The sequence below is a fragment of the Pinus tabuliformis genome, chromosome 6 (assembly GCF_031772625.1).
Source record: "Pinus tabuliformis cultivar Carrire ecotype Pingquan chromosome 6, CPIR1, whole genome shotgun sequence".
NCBI classification, from domain to species: domain Eukaryota; kingdom Viridiplantae; phylum Streptophyta; class Pinopsida; order Pinales; family Pinaceae; genus Pinus; species Pinus tabuliformis.
The window spans coordinates 1,487,844,624-1,487,865,114 of NC_142292.1; positions in this window are offsets into that span (position 1 = coordinate 1,487,844,624).

Here is a 20,491-nt window from a genome sequence, read left to right on the forward strand (position 1 = left end):
GCAGAAAGTTCATGAGGGGAATCAACGTGGCATACGATAATTTTTTATTGGAAAGGGACAAGTCATTTTCATTAATGAAAAACAAATCTTTCATGTTGCTAATGGCAACCATGTGTAACTACCGTTTGTTTATGAGTAAATTGTCAATGCTAAGGCGCTAGGAGTTTGTCGACAACCAAGTCACACCCCACATCACATTGCATTGTTTTGAAAATCTTGGCTTAGAATCCTTTTCAAAATGCGCTCAAATTCAAAACTATTAGGTTCCGATGCTACGTAGAGATTGCTTATTAGAATTAGTAGATACATGTAAATTTCATTCAGCAAGCATGAAATCCATTGTAAATTTGAGGCTTCTATTTAAATAAAATTGAAAGCTACCCTGAATGATTCAACAAAATATCAACGACTTAACCTAATGTAAGATGAAAATTTTAAATTTAATAAATAAAAATAATAAAAAATTAATATTACAATATCGATTTTGACATCATACATTTATGAAATAATTTCTTGTTTCGTGACTCATGGGCACTTGGCCAATTGGAAAAGTTTCCAGATCCCTTTACATTTTCACTTACATTTTAAATATCATTGGTGTTAGAGATAATGGAGAATATTTTAGAATAGTGAATTGGTTCACGGTACCTCAAGATAGGAATTAGTTTCTATTTCCTAGGGTATGGTTCTAACTTCCTTAAATCCACGATTGCTATATAATGTGTGATGTACATAGACAATGTAAAGCGTTCTGCAGAGCTAGACACTCCTGGTTCAGACTCTTTGTCGTAGAGCTAACTAGTGGTTGTTTTTTATTAATTCAAACATCGCTTTTTAACATGGTATCAGAGCTACCGGGCTGAGAAACTTGTTCGCTGAGTGAAGGATTTTCCCGGCGTGCCTCAGGTGAAATCGTCGCATGGTTTTGGGGGAAATTGCATTGATCCCACTGTGAGACTTGTCTCATTTGACCATCGCAAGTCCGTGTTGGATAATCGCGCCGACCGTTGCGAATCTGTGTTGGCTAATCACGTCGACCGTGCAAACAAAAAAAGGGTTGTGTCCTAGTGGTGGTTGTCGAGAGAAGGCTGTGTGGAGGCCAAGGTCTGTCGAGAGAAAGCTACGACCCTATACGTGGTTCCTCACAGGACTATCATGGAGAGCGCACAGTGTGGTGGAGACTTGCCCGGAGGTCGCGTGGAGAGGGCGCGTAGACTGCAAGGGATCAGCCAGTACTAGAGGCTATTGAAAATACCAGAAATCGAACTCACCAAGATCAGCGATTTCTATCTTTGACATAGATCTGGGGTAGATCTAACATATATATTTTTTTACCTGTCAATTTTTTTTAATCGCCAAGATGAATAATCAAATGATTGAAGCACACTTGAATGAGCATAACAAGCTCGATGGCTCCAATTATGTGAATTGGAAATTCAAGATGTAGACTCTGCTAGAAGTAAGAGTGCTTGGACGATTGCAAATGGGGATGAGTAGAAGCTAGCAGCTGGATCAACATTGATCCCAGATTAGGAGAAGCGAGAAGGTAAAGTAAGGACACTACTGAAGATGTTAGTGAAAGATTGCATCATAGCACATATCAAAGAATGTAAACCAGCAAGAAAAATCTGGGGAATTTTGAAGGATTTGTATGAGATCAGAAATACAAATCGTCTTCTATTCCTGAAGAGTAAGATCTTATCCTTAAAGATGGAGGAAAATGAAACAGTTGCCCCTTCATGGCGAGGATCAAAGATCTGAAGAACAAGTTGGCAGACATTGGTGAAACAGTTGTAGATACATATCTAGTAACCATTACCATGAATGGTGTAACCAATGACTACCAAATGTTTATCACTGGCATAAATGCGAGAGAGAAAATCCCAAAGTTTGAAGAACTGACAGGAATATTAATGTAATAAGAAGAAAGAAGATTGGCTCTCAAGCCCCAGAGTGTCAATCTTGCGTTGATGGCGAAAAAGAAATTATTCAAAGGAAAAGGAAATCCACAACAGTAAAACAGAGGAAATTCATAGAAAAGACCAAATCGGTCTCAAGGTATGCATATGAATAGAAACAACTCTGAAATTAAATGTTTTTATTACACAAAACTTGGTCATATAGCTAAGGAGTGCAGGAAGAAGAAATATCATGAATAGCAACAGAAGCAGAAACGACATGCATGTCATCTCACAAATGATAATCATGAATAGAACTTCAGATTGTTCATGGCAGACTTTGATGAGAATGTTGACGTAGACATTTGGTATGTAGATTCCGAAGCATCAACACATATGACGGGGAACAAGAAATGGTTCGAATATATTAAAGAAATCAACGCTGGAGCACAAATCTACCTAGGTGATGATAGAAGTCATCAGATCAAAGGGTGTGGAAAAATTTCTGTCATTTTACCTAATGGTACTGTAAGAAAATTTCATAATGTCATGTATGCGCCTGGTGTAACAAAGAACTTGATTTCTGTATCCATGATTACAGATCAAGATCTTAAATTTGAAATTTTTAAATCTAACTATTATATTAAATATATGTTAGATGGCATGAAGACTATTGCTACAGGAATTCGAACAGGAGGTCTGTACAAATTGGATGTAAGACCAAACCAATTCAAGCTTTGACAATAGCGAGTTTGACTACAGAAGAGTTGTGGCATTAGAGATTTGGTCATATCAACTATAATGATTTGTTGTTACTTCAGAAAAAGGAAATGCTAAGAGATCTTCCTATGTTAAAACATGTGCATAATGATTGCGATGCTTGTACATTAGGAAAGATGCATAGAGAGGAATTCCCTTTTCGAGTAGAGAAGAAATAGAGAGACATACTTGAATTAGTGCACACATATCTTTGTGGACCCATGCAAACAAATTCATTAGGAAGTGCACTATATTTTTTACTGTTTATTGATGACTGCACAGAGTTTTCTTGGGTATATTTTTTGAGAAAGAAAAGTCACACATTTGAATACTTTAAGCAGTTCAAAAACATGATTGAAAAGCAAACAGGGAAGCATACAAAAATTCTTCGCTCTGATCAAGGCGGAGAATACAGGAAGGATGAGCCTATCAAGTATTGTAAAGACCATGGGATATTATAGCGATTCACAGTACCCCATACTCCTCAACAAAATGGAGTAATGGAAAGAAAGAATAGAACATTGGTGGAATGTGTTAGGAGCATGTTGAAAGGTAAGGATCTTTCGAATGGTTTTTGGGTTGAAGCATTGAATGCTACAATTTATTTGAAAAATAGGAGCCCTACAAAGAGTCTTGAGTTTAAAAATCCTTATGAAGCATTATATGGGTTTAAACCTACAGTAAAACATTTAAGAGTGTTTGGGTCTAAAGAATTTTCCGATATTCCAAAGGAAGACAGAAGAAAACTAAATTCAAAAGCCATCAGATGTACCTTTATAGGCTATTGTTCACAATATAAGCTTATAGATTATTTAATCTCTCTACTCACAAGATTTTCGTTAGTAGAGATGTCATATTCCATGAGCAAGATCATGAAGAATCTGATAAGTGTAATGAGGAATGGGATATTCTGTTCTTAGTGGAAGAAAGTGAAGAAACAGGAAACAACCAGGATCAATAGACAAAGGTAGAAAAACAGAATTCAGATGCAGCAGTCAAGCCAATTCCAGCAAAGGAAACTCAAAAAATAGGTCAAAAGTTACACCAACACTCAGAAGATCAGGTAGGCAGACTCAATTGCCTATTAGATACAGGGAAAATGCTTTTATAACTAGTATGATGAATGTTGTTGAACCTTCTAGTTATAAGGAAGAAAATGAATGTAGTGAATGGAAAATAGCTATGGAACAAGAATATGAATCTATAATTAGGAACAACACTTGGGAGCTGGTTGAACTTCCTAAAGGGAAACAAACCATAGGTTGTAAATGGTTGTATAAACCAAAGATTAATGCAGATGGAACCATAGATAAATTAAAAGCTAGATTGGTAGCAAAGGGATATTCACAAAAATAAGGCATTGACTATGAAGAAACCTTTGCCCCTGTAGCTAAAATAAATACCATCAGAATGTTAATTTCTTTAGCTACTAAGAAACATTGAATGATTCACCAACTAGATGTAAAGTCTGCATTTTTAAATGGAGAATTGGAAAAGGAGATTTATTTAGAGAAACAGAGGGGTTTGTGTGGAAAGGAAAATAACATTTAGTCTGTAGATTAAAGAAATCTCTTTATGGGCTAAAGCAAGCACCCAAGTCCTGGTATGAAAAGATTGATTCATCTTTTCTGCAACTTGGCTACAACAAAAGTAAAAACGACCCTAATCTGTATACCATTAAAGATGAACAGGGGCGCATAGTGTTGATTTCTTTGTATGTAGATGATTTAATTATTACAGGTGATGTTATTGCTCTAATCAAAGAAATAAAGCAACAAATGTCACAGGTGTTCGAAATGAAAGACCTTTGTGAATTAAGATATTGTTTGGGTCTTGACATCTGGAGAGATTCAGGACAAACTTTTCTGTCCCAGGGTAAGTATGTCAAAGGTCTACTGGAAAGATTAAGGATGGATCAGTGTAAAGATACAGCAGTACCATTATAGGAGAACATCAAAATTCAGACTAAGGATGGCTCTAAAGAGGTAGATGTGACACTTTATAGATAACGAGTTGGGAGCCTAACCTACTTGACCACTACTAGACCAAATATGGCTTATGTAGTCAGTGTGCTAAGTTATTGCATGTCAAAGCCACTTGAGAGTCATTAGAATGCAGCAAAATGTGTATTAAGGTATCTACAAGGTACTATAGACTATGGTATTATATATACTGATTCCTCTAATGTTAGATTGACAAGATTTATAGATTCCGACTGGGTTGGAAATGTAGACAACCATAGATCCATAACAGACTACGCATTCATCATTGGATCCGGGGTGATTACATGGAGAAGCAAGAAATAGAACACAGTTTCCTTGTCTTCAGCGGAAGCAGAGTATCAAGCCATGTGCGCAACAACATGTGAGGCAGTTTGGTTGTGGAGACCTCTCCAAGATGTCGAGGAAGAACAAAAAGATGCAACAACAATCAGATGCGATAATCAGAGTTCAACCAAACTTGCTAATAATCCGGTTTTTCACAAGAACACTAAACACATTGATACGCAATTCCATTTTGTTAGGGAGAAAGTGCAATCAAAAGAAATTCATCTTGTATATTGTAATACATGTGATAATGTTGCATACATTTTCACTAAGCCTCTTGGAAAAATTAAGTTTGAAATGTTTAGGGAGATGTTAGGCATATTTGTGAACCCCTTCTCCATTAAAGGGGAGTGTTAGAGATAATGGAGAATATCTTAGAATAGTGAATTGGTTCACAGTACCTTAGGATAGGAATTAGTTTCTATGTCCTAGGGTATGGTTCTAACTTCCCTAAATCCATGATTGCTATATAATGTGTGATATACATGGACAATGTAGAGCGTTCTACAAAGCCAGACTCTCCTGGTTTAGATTCTCTATCGTAGAGCTAACTAGTGGTGTTTTTTATTAATTCAAACATCATTTTTTAATAGTTGGAACAATGCCCACCTCACATTTCTTCTAGAAATCACAATCAATATGCACTTTGACAATACATATAAATGTTTGCCTCTGAATCTTAAATCCACAACACATTGCATCGTCATTTGGCTTAGTATTTTGAGTTTAGGAATTACCAATCTATACAATAGCATAAAAAAATTGTAACATATTTATTACATTGTGATTCATTGTTTTCCCTTCAACTTCACATCATTCGCATTGCATCATTAGTTATGGAGAAATCCTCTAGAAATAACCTTTCACCATCTCCATCAAACAAATATTGTAGAGAAAGAGAAAGAGTAACATTATTTATTTTTTAGACGATAGCAGTTTTGTGGTTCAATCACTCCACGGGAATGCTCTTCAAGATGATTATCTCTACAGGGAGACCCTACCTGGCTTGAATCCAAACAGATATCCCACATCCAATCACGCACTAGTGGTCGAAAATCCATTTTGTTGAGATGACTTCCTCATGTCTTGTAAGGTTAAGTGCACGCAGGTGTAGTGTACTGAAGTAAACCATCTACCATCATGCAAGAAACTAACGATCCATCGTGCACCACCGTGGTGTATTGAAATGAAAAATCGACCTATCATGTTGGAAACCACATCACTCACACATATAGATAAATTTATAAATAATCCAAAGTGTATCAATTATCCATATTTTGCTTTTATGATGAATGGCCACACACAGAAGAAGGAGAAGATGGCGAAGAAAAATAAAAAATCAAACTATTTAAGTTCCAATCAGGCACATCCATCCATCTATAACTTAGATGAAGAATATTCTCTTTAAACTCAGTAGAGACCATCGATAAATAAAAATAAATAAAATTCAGTGACGATACATCCACCTTGAGTCAATATAGGGCAACCTTGAGCTAAATATTATTTAAAATTAAATAAATAATCATGTACAATTATAGTTTTTAATGTATGCATTTTTTTATTTTTCTTGCGGAGATGAATAAAACATATTTAATTTTTCAATCGGAAGTGAAGAATTTTTTTTCATAAAATAATGCATTGAAAGCTTGCTACATGAGTACATATTGAACATAACATGATCTAATATCAACCCAGATAAAAAACAACTCGCTTAATGAAACAAAAACAAAAAGAAAATGCAAGTCTCTATTCTAATTGAGCGATGATAATCATAGATTCTGAAATGAACATCAAAATATTTGTAATTTATAAAATACATGCTTGATAATAAGTGGGATCGATATCATAGAGAGTGAGTTGAGTTACTATCCCCTTATGCTTCATCATTCAAATTATGGAGAGGATAGTTGCATGAAACATATCAGTAGGAGGTCGAATGCACATGGGAAACAAGAAAGCGACACTAGGGGGAGGGATAGGAAGATAGAGTTCATTTAACTTAATCTGCATCCACCTCTTTTCATCCACTAACCATTGGAATTTTCGTCAATTTTGGATTAATATGTGAGGATAAGAGGCCACTTTTGTTGTCAATTTTTCCTTCTAACTTATAGATAGTGTAAGGTATCCCTTAACCATCTAGCCCAAATTGGAATCTGAGAGGGAGCTCTCAGAAAAATGTTGTCAAGGGAACGAAATATTGACCAACAAAACTAGTTAGGAAGGTGATATTTAAATGCACCACAAAAAATTATACTATCAACCCTGAGAGTGACACAATATACTTATCCATAAATGAAGCCATCCCCACAAGTTTGGAGTGAATGTTCCTATATTGTGTACTTCATTCCCTACTATAAAGGACTTGAACACATGATAAAAACTATGACGTGTAAATTACCCTTTGAGAGTCTAAACATTATTGTACCAAGATTACATCATTCTGCTATGATCCATGCACAACGAGTGTTGACCACAATGAGCTCATGGCATTGCCTGCTGTAAGATTTCTTGATTTGACTTGATGGGAATGCTTCCTAATTTTCTAATTCATCACCTTGAGTAAATGTAATTTATTATTAACAATGGCTAACTCAATATAATATGTGAGAAAGGATTCAATAATGAAGTGTTGACGATACTGGACCTGCTACCATTCAGGGGATCACCCCGGTATGAAGTCCCAACTAGACCTCACACCGTTTGGTGTGGAAGTCCCATCTGGTATGATTGCCTGGTTGCCATTGTCTTAAATATTTGCCTCAAATCTTGCTTGTCAGCATAGGGGAGTGGTCTACTTTGTCTTCGAGGAGTGATTCTTCCACTGTAGAGGGAGAGGGTTAAAGTGAGTCCCAGGTCAGTTGGGAGGAAGCTCCAACTTTGCTAGGAACACACAACACAACAGGACATGCACAGCTTCTAGAGGAGCAGTCCACGCGAATGCGGAAGTCACAACACATAAGGGAATATAACACGTACAACACTCAACGTATGAGTCTACACGAGTGCAACGGTTGTTACAACAAGTTTTATGTGAAAGGTATGTTTAATGTTCAAGGAGACAACCACCATGGGCGAGACAACTTTAATAGTATATACAACACTTTTGTTAACAGATTATGCATTACAACAAGTGAAATTAGTTCAAGTGTTCAACACAAGTTAAAGAAACATGAATTACAAGTGTTCAAGATTAGTCTTACAACAATTACAATACATTTTTGAAAACATGTTGGCCTGTTAGCAGGCTTCTGAATTAAGTGAAAGTTCCAAGACACATCGTTACAACATACATCACTAACCCCATGCACAGGGTGTTGGAGCCACTACTTACTCCTCAAATAAAATATTACAGACTCTCTTGGCTATGTGGGACGAGCTGAGGTGAAAATTCCTTTGCATGTACAAATGAGGGGGTATTTATAGCCAAGGGGGAAACTAACCCTTGTGGTTGTTCGACTACCCTCATGACTGTTTGACTTTCGTGACTATTCGACTTCACATGACTCTTTGCTCAACAAGTGGGTCTCTTGGACTTCCGCACTACATTAGATTGATAGAAAGTATGGCCCACAGTAGATATGTGGATGAAATGACTCGACATGGCAATGTTGGTACATTTGTGTTGATGTTGGTGTGCATGTCAAGCTGCAGCGCTTCTCGGTGATGGATTTCCTCATGGTGTGTCACAGCTTGACCTCCGCATGGAAAAGTGCGTGGAGTCTTCAATGGTCATTGGTTCGCTTGATGTTATTTTTGCACATTTCTCCTTGCTTGTATGTTGGAAGGTTGACATGTTCATCCATTTGTGAAATGTGCATGTTCGTTCATTCGTCTGTCCATGAGCACATCTTGCATGTTTTCTCATTCGTCCATCCGCAAACACATCTCTGCATGATCGTCTATTCGCAAGAACATCCCTTTGCATGTGTCATTTGTTCATTTTTCAATGAACCTGTCCTTTTGCATGTGCTCCCCTACATTCATCACATTCATCGTCGTGCCTTGTTTGATTGTGTACCTATTCCTATAGTCACTCATGGCGAGATGACATCAAATCCAAAAACCTCCTATTCTACCATGATACATGACCATTTTGGATGCAAGTAACTGAGAGAGGTAATAAGGTTGCGAGGTGGGATGGAGGCTCTGGGTACTACTGATGAAAATTTCGCAAGAGTCATTGGGTGATGGAGATGGGAAATCTGGATCAAGAGTGACTTTCCGCGAGGTCTGGCTCAACTGGAGGAAAAAACTACCATTTGGAGGACAAACCTGCACAATTTTTTATGGGAACAGTCTGGGTTGCAGGAAGGCTGGGTAGGGAAAATCTGCATAGCTTCTGCAATGAGCGAGGCTTGGCAGCAAAAATTCTGCAATTTTTTGGAGGAACAGGCCAGGCTGCAGGGAGGCTTGAAAGATAGAAATTACGCAATTTTTTGTAGGAACTGGCCGAGAGTCTGACAGCCAAAACTGTGTAATTCCTAGAGGGAACTCACAGCTGGCTGCTGGGTTGCTGGAAACAGAAACTGCACAATTACTGGAGGGAACTAGTAGTCTGTTGCTGGGAGCTCCTAGCGAGAGAAATTCCACTGATACTGGGAGGCGGGCTTGCTGATAATCTCTATGCAACTTCTTAGTTGAGCGGACTATTGGGCAATAGATGACTTGCTCATGAAAACTATGCAATTTTCTGGATGAACAACGGATCGACTGTCAGAAGTGCTGGCTGGAATAATTGCACAATTTTCTGAGAGAGACAGGGACAAGCATTAGGTGTCTGTCCAGCTTGTCTGCGCAATTTTCTCAGTCAGCAGAGTGGGAAATTCTTGCAACCTCTTTGCAAATTTTCAGGAGATTCAGTCACAGGTGGCTATTAGGTCAAATTCTCTAGTTGACAAGCATGGAGACTGATTTATTTTCTTGTGGGCAGTGTAATTTGAAATGACTTGCTTGGTACTCCTGCACTGTTCTAGATGACAGTTGATCGAGTTGATGGTGGGGTGATTGTTCAAATGCCAGAGGGGAGTTTGGTTGTCAGGACTTTAGAAAAATGACTAAGTGTGTGAACGAGTGAAAGGTGAATATGTGATCTTGAAATTCACACTTGCATGACTCAACGATGAGACGACTCAAACCATCTAGACACATATGTACAACATGCCTGATCGACAGTGCAGGTGACAAGCGTGACACTTATGATTGATCATTTGTCGACCATGATGACGCTTGTGCGACAGTGAATGTGACTCTGTGTGTGAGTGCAACAGATGTTTTCATAGAAAACACAACAAGTAAACATGAAGCAAAGACTTTGGAGCATAACCAAAACATGGTCGAAAACATGACTTTGACATCAATATGCAAGACTTGGTGAAATTAACAAGAAAGGGGAATGTAAAGACTCACGTAAGCTCATGGAGTGAACCCAAGTGTGTGCAGTCATCAAGTGAAACTTTCAAGGGAGGTGGCAAAATTGGGTGCAGGCCAAAATTTTGGAGGGTGGTTGTAGCTGCTACAACACTTGGTGACACACTAGTAGAATTCCAAATTCTCTATTTTGGTTCATTGATAGCACAAGGCCTTGGTCTTTTTGGGATTATTAAATCATTGTGTGGGTTACTTTGGCTTCCCCATTTACCCCATGGACGTAAACAGTTTACCTTTTTCTAACTCAGTCAAACACAATCAAAAGTTCAGCTTGATCACAATGTTTTGAATTCATAAGGGTAGTTTAGCTCGCAAGTTGAAGATTTTCAGACTATAAGTTTTCATCTTTGGTGTTGCTCCACTACCAAAAGGCCTAGAGAGTACCTCGATAGAGTCATGTAGGAACACACACATTGCTCCATTGGTAGCGAGCCTCGTCAATACACTAGTGGAGTTGCATGCTTCACCTCTCTGTGCAGGAAGCCATTCTCTTCTTTCGCCTTTGTATTTTTCAGGAGGACTATGCATAGGAACTTATTTATTTTTGGGCGAAAGAGGGATCCCAACTTATTGAGAGAAAAAGAGGTTGTTCTTTCAGAGAAGCATGTAAGACCTCTGACATAGTTTTCCTCATTTAGATTTTCCCCTTCTCCATTTCTACTAGTTGGGTGTGCTTGAACCCATGGAGTAGAAGACCGAGTGTAGGCATGAAAATCCCAGTGTGAACATAGGTTCATGGTTGGACCAAAATTCCCTTGTAGATGGTTCATATTTTCTGTTAAGACTTCAGCGGCCAAAGGTTATAACCAAGCACATAGAAGATAGACACAAGGTTGGCCAAGTGTTGTAGTGTCAGAAGTCTCTTCATATTTCAGCCACATACTCTATTCAAAAGCTAGAACATAGTAGTTGGCAGCACTTATTTTTGGAAACAAAAATATTAATATATCAAGCTGACAAAACAAATGTAAACACAAATGGAAAGTAGAACAAACAAAGTGAAGACAAAGATAGTAAGCATAACAAACAAGATGAAGACAACAAGCAGCAAGCAGACTATGTACATGGCATGAGGCTGCCCGACCTACTCGAAGAAATGCTTAAGATCTTTGCTGTTGAAGGGAAGGTTGTCAACCCTCCCATCAAGTGATTGCAGATGGCATGTGTGTGTGTTATGTTTCTTATGGACAAATTTAAGTCCATCGAGTTCCGCTACTGGAACCTAGTGATATTCCAAAAGACCTTTAAGTGAAGATGACACCAGTGCTTCAGATATTGCATGTAACATAGGCTTAGATGATGGAACGAGGTAGTTTATTTTATTCCAGGAGCGGATCAAGTTCCTGAAATTAATGCATAAGCGGATTTCCCTAGATTTCTTATGTGTGGGATTTAAATTAGAAGCCCAAGTATGATGACGAAATTTGCAAGTAGTCCAATCATCCAAAATCTTAGTCAATTTTTTTTGTAAAAGGAGTTCAAATGACATATGTGTTTTACCTAGCCTTTGCTGCAACGGCTTGACTCCTCCTTTACCTAAAATCCCGTGTCAAATTGATCGCATATAGTGTGTACTCAGGTTATCATATGTCCATGTAGACACATCCTGGTACTATTTGATCAAGTGGTCAAAGACATGCCGCTACTGCGATGTGTAGTTTGTACCAAGACTTTCTATCATTGGATCGTGATTGGTTCCCAAGTTGCTCTGTTCATTCGTATTGGTGGACATGAGGGTTCTGCTATTTCTTGGCCCTCGACAGAAGTTTTGCAAATCATATAGCTTATTGAGGGAAATCGCACCCATGGGGGTGAGGTTGCCTTTCTTGCCCTCAGCTGCAAGTTTCAAGGGCTACTCAAGCTTACCTTCATTAGTTGTTATGTCCTTGAAAGCATCAACACTGTCTGCGGGGTATAGTACCACTTTCAGTAAAAGCACGTTGAGGTTGATGGTGCTTTGTAAGCTCAACACGAGTGCTTCATACTCATCAATGTTGTTTCTGCACTCAAACTTCAAGTAGCTTGAAATCATGCATTTTCTATTATTTTGGGTGACTTAGATACACCCAGTCCTTGAGCCGTCATGTGTCTTTGATTCATCAAAATCCATGGTCCACAACTTGTCTATACATAGACTGTTTGACATGCTAGTATTGTTGCTACTGCTACTGCTACTATTGGTACAATGCACTGTACATATTTCATTACCATCAGTTTGGTGAGGAAGGAGTCCTAACTATGTTTCTGGTGGGGTTGGAGCCGACCATGCTGGATAAAACTCCAATGTTGTTTCTAGGAGGCAGTTTCCAAACATGAGTTTCGTGAAAGCCAATGGTTCATTCTCGCCATTAAGAGGAGTGACATTGTGTTACATATACCTCTCGGACACTACCCAAATTTGGTTGCATTTTCCCTTGTACTAAAGCCACATGTGCGACCAATCTGTAGCAAAATATCTGTCCAGCTTTGTGCACCAGTCTCTGCTGAGTAGTAGACCGTATGCTTCCGGTATGTCCACAACAAGTATGTTGATGCATTGGTGGAATCGACCATCATGAGATAATCAGATGATCATGTCTCGTAGTTCACTAATGGCTTGTACTAATGTTCGATCAGGTTAGATGATCTGCGCGGATGTCTCGCTCCAATGTGCATTGATATTTTTCGCAATGGAGAGTGGCATGACGTTAGCTGCCGCACCAGAATCAACCAAGCAATTATGAACATTGTAGTTAAAAATTTCAAATGATGGAAGGAATGGAGGGAAACCTGAGTTTTCTTCTTCCATCCGAAGTGTGTTAAGCATAGTAGAAAGTGACCGAGGAGGTGTGCTTTCTCCCTTGATAATAGAGGTTGCGTTCTCCACTGTTGTCTATCCCAATGCACAAAGCAGGATGTCTGACTAACTCTAGATCTTAGCTAACTTGAACAAACTGATGTTATCTCGAGTTTTATTCATGTCATCCACAGTGTTGTAGTCCAAATGTGGAATACTCACCGAGGTGTCTGGGGCAAGACAAATATTCGCATTGTCCAGCAGAGTGTTTTGCAGTTTTCTGCTCATGGAGGTACTCTTACGTGGCACTGTCTTCCCGGATATGTTTTGTGTTTTCTGCTTTGGGGTGGTCGTGGATCATCCTTCCTAATTAGAAGTCTCATCTTTTCTTGTACTTCCCCAAGCATAAGGGCAGTCCCTTTTCTCCTAGGATTGTAACGGTCATTTTGTCTTAGGGGATGCCTCTCGATGTTTATCTTTGACATTGCTTATGAGCATCTATATGAGTTCACGACATGCCCATAACTTGTCAATGCTTCGTCAGGTGAAATACCTTCAGCATTAGCTCTGTCATCCGACTGCTCCTGCACACTGCTCTCTGCATCGAGTGTATGAATGTATACCGAGTTTGAAACTCGCTTCCAGTTCAAACAGAAGTTCTTGGGGTGATGCTCTTCGCAGAATGAACAGAACTCGAGATCTATGCACTGATCAACATTGAACATAGAACTCAACGTAGTTTTTTGAGTAGACTAGTTGCTGCCAAATGCATTGCTTCCCAGTATCTCTTTAGGCAGATGGCTGCTTGCATATCTGTTTGTTTTCTGTTGTTTAAGCTCGGACACTTCCGTTGTCAAGTTCTTGACGAGGTGAGTGAGGGTTTTAATATCATTTTCTTCCTTGTCTCTACCCTTGCCATCACTTGGGACTTCTTGCTCACATCTCTGGATTCCTTTGGTGGTTCATCATCCTTAATGACTTCAATTGCACGCAAGTCTTTTTCGACAACAATAGCCTCTTCACAGTTTTCCAAGAGTGTTGGTTTTATAGCTCGCTTGACGAACTGCGCAATGCTGGTCAGCAGTACAGACATCTAATAATCAACAGTGATGGAGTCATGAGGTTTAGTGTCTACCACAAATTTGTTCAGTATGTGTGTAAACCTCTCGTTGAAGTCTTTTACCTTTTCTTTCCCCTCCATCTTCACGCTACCAAATTTTTTTGGTAACATAGCTGGGGTCTTGTCATCAGAAGAATTTTCAAGGAACATGCGTTTGAATGCACCCCAGTTCTGTATGGAGTTTTATGGAAGGTTGTGATAACATGCAGTTGCATGACCATCTAAGGTACATGGGAACAATCTACAAGCTATGTCATCATGTCGTACCTCAAGGGTCTACAGCTGCAGGTAGAAGTTTTCCAAATGATCTTTTGCTTTCACTGTGCTATCAAGGTTGAACTTGATGTTCATTTTCTCTGTTCGCTTCAGCATCTTGTGTAAAACAATCGGGAGAACAAACGGTCCTTGACTCATCCATTCCAGATTTGGGTTAACCATCTCTTCTTCTTCTTCGTCCTCTTCATCTCTTTCAGAATCTTATAGTTCCGGCTCTGAGTACATTGGTTCATCTCCACCTCCGCCTCCTCCACTACCTTCCCCTCCACCTCCTGTACCAGAGTCTGATCCCAAGATCACAAGGGTGTCTCATTCGCCTTGCTGGAAGACTGGAGGTTCCTCTCTATCTTCAATAGCTTATGCCAGACCTTCAGGTGTGTCAAGGACTGCTTCTTCCACTGATGATACAACAACCCCTGTAGGAGTGGATTTTGGATTTCTTGATGCGTATGGAAGATGTTGTATTCCTGGGATTAGTCCAACTGATTTTGTGGGCTGGCAAGTGACGGGATGGACAAAGTGAAGGTGGTGATATGGAATTTCTTGCTCACTCCTGGGTGGTGAGGAGTAACCGACAATAGAGTCACGCATAGGTGAGAGGGAGTGTGAGTTACTACCTTGACCAGATGGTTGATGAATGAGTGTGAGAGGACGTTCAACCATATACAACTAGCTTCCCTCCTTCTAGCGCCATAAATGTTAATGGTGCTAGACCCGCCAACATTTAGGGGATCACCCCAATACAAAGTCCCAACTAGACCTCACACCGTTTGGTGTGGGAGTGCCATCCATTATGATGGCACGATTGCCATTGTCTTAAGGATTTGCCTCAACTCTTGCTTGTCAGCACAGGAGAGTGGTCTTCTTTGTCTTCGAGAAGTGAGTTTTGCATGGCTGGTGATTACTAGTGTTACTTGTGTCAATGGTTGTTTCACTGTAGAGGAAGAAGGTGAAAGTGAGTCCCAAGTCGGTTGGGAGGAAGCTCCAACTCTACTAGTAGCACACAACACAATAGGACATGCATAGCTTTCAAATAATCAGTCCACACAGATGTGGCAGTCACAACACACAAGGGAAGATAACACGTACAACACTCAGCGAACGAGGCCGCATGAGTTGAATGGTTGTTAAAACAATTTTTATGTGAAAGGCCCGTCTAATGTCTGTGGAGATAGTCACCATCTACGAGAGAGCGTTAACAACATAGACAACATATTTTCATTAACAGATTATGCATTACAACAAGTGAAATAAGTTCAAGTGTTCAACACAGGTTAAAGAAACATGCATTACAAGTGTTCAAGATCAGTCTTACAATAGTTACAATACATGTGTGAAAATGTGCTGGCCTGTTAACTGGCTTCTGAATTAAGCGAAAGTTCTACGACACATCGTTACACCATACATCACTAACCTTGTGCTAGGGGCATTACAGCCACCACTTACTCCTCAAAGAAAATATTATAGACTCTCTTGACTATGTGAGAGGAGATAAGTGAAAATTCCTTTGCATGTACAAATGAGGGGGTATTTATAGCCAAGGGTGAAACTAACCCTTGTGGTTGTTCGACTACCCTCATGACTGTTTGGCTTCCGTGACTTTTCAAATTTATATGACTCTTTTCTCAACAAGTGGGTCTCTTGGAGTTCCACATTACATTACATTGATAGACAATATGGCCCACAGTAGAGATGTGGACAACATGACTCGACATGACAGTGATGGTACATTCATGCAGCTGTTGGTGTGCATGTCGAGCTGCAGTGCTATTGGGTGAAGGGTGTCCTGATGGTGTGTCATAGCTTCATGTCTGCATGGCAAAGTGTGTGGAGTCTTCAATAATCATCGGTTCACTTGATGTTTCTTTTGCACGTTGCTCCTTACTTGTATATTGGAAGGCTTGACAGGTCTGTATGTTCATGAAAGGTGCATGTTCCTTCATTCGTCTATCCGTGAGCACATCTTGCATGTCTGCTCATTTGTTAATCCATGAACACATCTGTGCATAATCAGTTGTTCTGCGTGCACATCCTTTTGCATGCATCATTTGTTCATCCATCAATGAACCTATCTTTTGCATGTGCTCCCCTTCGTTCATATCGTTCATCGCCACACCATGTTTGATTGTGTACCTATTCCTGCAGTCACTCATGATGAGATGACATCAAATCCAAAAACCTCCTAGTCTACCATGATACATGACCATCTGGGATGCAGGTGGCTGGGAGAGGCAACAAGGTTTCGCGGTAGGATGGAGGCTTTGGGCACTGTTGATGAATACTACTCGAGAGTCACTGGGTTATGGAGATGGGAAATCTGAATCAATAATGATTGTCTACGAGGTCTGGTCCTGCTAGAGGACAAAATTGCGTAGTTTTTTAGGGGAACAATCTAGGTTGAAGGAAGGTTGGGTAGGAAAAATTTGTGTAGTTTCCACAACGAGTGGGCAGCAGGGCTTGGTAGCAAAAATTGTGCAATTTTTTGGAGGAATGGGTTGGGCTGCATAGAGGCTTGGCAGATAGAAATTGTGCAATTTTTTGGAGGAGCTGGCCAGGAGCTTGGCAGCCAAAACTGCGCAATTCCTTGAGGGAATTGGTAGTAGAAATTGCACAATTCCTAAGGGAATTGGTAGTAGAAACTGCACAATTCCTAAGGGGAACTACCAGTCAGCTGTCGGGAGCTTGGAAGAAAAACTGTGTAATTCTTGAAGGGAACTCGCAGTCTGCTATTGGGAGCTGCTAGTGAGAGAAATTAATCTGATGCAGGGAGGTCAGCATGCTGATCATATCTGCACAATTTCTGAGCTAAGCTGACTATTGGGTTGCAGAGGGACTGCTCATAAAAACTGCATAATTTTCTGGATGAGCATCAACTCGACTGTCGGAAGCGCTGGTTGGAAAAATTGCACAATTTTCAGAGAGAGATAAGGATGAGCATTCGGTGTCTGTCTAGCCTATCTATGCAATTTTCTCAATCAACAGAGCTAGCAATGCTTGAAGCCTCTGCGTAATTTTTCAGGGGAGTCAGTCCCGAGTAGCTGCCAGGTCCAATTCTCCAGTTGACGAGAATGGATACTAATTTATTTGCCTGCAGGCAACGCAACCTGAAATGACTTGCTTGGTACTCCTATGTTGTCCTGGATGATAATCGACAGAGTCAACGGTGGGTGATTTTCCTAATTCCAGAGGGGAGTCTAGTCGTCACAACTTCAACAAAATGACTAAGTGTGTGAACGAGTGAAAGATGCATATGTGATCTTGCAACACACACTTACATGACTCGATAACCAGACGACTCAAACCATCCAAACACATGTCCAACATGAGTGATTGACGGTGCAGGCAACAAACACGATTCTTGTGATTGATTGTTGCTCGACCGTGAAAATGCTTGCACAATAGTGAATTGGACTCCGTGTGTGAGTGTGACAAATGTTTTCATAGTGAACTCAACAAGTGCACATGAATTGAAGACTTAGGAGAATAACCAAAACATGGTCGCAACCATGAATTTGACATCAACATGCAAGACTTGGTGAAATGAACAATAGCAAGGGGAATGCAAAGACTCATGCGAGCTCAAGGAGTGAACCCGAGTGTGTTCAGTCATCAAGTGAAACATTCAAGGGAGGCTCCGAAATTGGGTGCAAGCAAAACATTTTGGAGGTTAGTTGTAGCCGCTATAATAGGAAGTTAACTTGACTCCTTGTAGGAGAGTGAAAAAATTATCTTAGTTGTTGGAAGCATCCCCCAACCTCCAGGAAAAGGAATAAACACATTTCCTTCAAGGAAAAACAATTCCCATTATCACATAATAATCCTAGGATAAAACATATAGTTATCATATGTTGAACCTATTAAGTGAAGATGAAAATGGAAATATATGGAAAATTTGAATAATATATATATATATATATATATATATATATATATATATATATATATATATATATATATATATATATATATATTTTCTCAGTAAAATTAAACTATTTCTATTGAGCAAAATATAGTACAATCATGAGAGACAAGAAACCGACAGACCGGAAATGATGAAACTATCAACCTTGGTCCCGGAGAAGGAGTGAACCAAACATGGAGCTACAACACATAACTTGAGAGCAAAAACTGACTATTACCCCACAGGTGCAGTAACCTCAACACGATGTTTTTTCCCTTTCTTTTTATTGACTTTTATCCAGCCATCCTCGGGAGTATGAGCTAAAACAACTTGAAGACTGGAATTCTCCATCAGGGGGATCTCCTTATCTGATTCAGAAGAGGAGGTCTCATGGACGCGTTTCTGGGAGATTTTTGTGACAGTGGTGTGCGCAGGAGTATCTATGGACAGATCCATCGTTTGAGGAGCCTGGTCCAGTTTGAATTGCTCTCCTCATCTTCTGAGCTTGAGGAATCCGAGCTTACTGCTGGCGGCGGAGAACAAGGGGTCCAACGCTTAGGTTTGGTCTTTGCAAAGTTGCCCTTTTTCGAATTTGCAAGTAGCAATGGGCAAGAATTCTGCAGGTGCCCTGTTAGGTGACAGTGGTGGCAGCGAAAGGCAATGTTTTCGTAATCCAGGTTCTGGGTCCAAACAGAGTCATTGATCTTGAGATTGATTTGCTCTAGCAGTCCCTTGCTTAGATCTAGCTCCACACATATTCTAGCATAAGTGTAGAGACCTTATTGTTCCCGCCTGTAATCTCCCATTAAAAAGCTGCCCAAGGTGTTGCCTATGCTCCTATAGACTGCTGTATGCCACAAGTGAACTAGAAAGTTTGGAAGTCTGATCCAGACAGGGGATTTGGTAATGACTGCAGAAGCTGGGTCAAAATCTGAGAACCATGGAGTTATGAAGAGTCCTGTTGTACCCATGAACCAAGGACCTTCTTCTAAGGCCTTTTCATAGTGCTTAGGACTGTCGAACAGAACTATAAAATATCCTTTTGAGCAGAAGCAAACCTTGCAATGGTGAGTCCAGTTGTCATTGATCCAGTCATAAAGGTCCTTATAGCGAGGCCAAAGCCCATTGAATCTGGAAATGATGGCCCTTTCAGCAAATCTTTGAATGTCATGTGTAAGGTCAAGGTGGGAGATCTCAACAGAGGGGACCTCCTCTAACTTGTCAACCAGAAAAGGCTTAGGTTTGGGAGGTTCAGGGGAGATGGGTATCTCAGAGCGTACTGTAGCTTTGTAGGAGTAGGGAGGAGTAGAAGAAGATTGACCTGCAGCGCCACCTCTCAATCGAAGGGAAAACACTAAAGAGCTATTAATTTTTATGCTGTAAGAAGAGAGGGGAAGAGGATCATCGAGTTGTTTACCTTGAAATATAAGTCTCTGTAGGGCAGAGGGGATCCCGAATCGGCATTCCAGATTTACTTTGAGATTCTACACCAGATCTGAAGGGTGTACCCATTGCAGAGCGGTCTTGCCTGAGATCTGTGTGATTTGAACCTGAAAGGGGGCAGAGAAATTTTCAGAAACTTTCTGAAGCAGAACAGGGCCAGAGGCTTTTGGGTCTCCTATCTCTTGACGCACTGGAGGCAAAGGGGGAGGAAAAAGCTTCTCCCGATGGTAGCTTTCACTCCAGCCCAGATCCGCTGCAAAGGAATTCTCTCGAGCTGGAGACTCTGACAGAGATCTCATTTTCAGGTTTGCACTATCAGGGGTTTCAGAATGTGAAATTTCTGAAACAGTTTTGGAAGTATCAAGCGACGAGCATGAAGGCGTAGTCAGAGGCAGTGCCACCATAATCTCCAGATCCGAGAATAGTGATGGCAAATCAGGCATTCCATTCTCCAGATGGGCATTCTCATCCGATAGCTTCTTCGTGCTTTCTGGGAGAGAAGAAGGGCACTTGTTCATGAGGGGTTCGGTGCCATTTCGATGGGTTCTCTTCTTTCTTTCG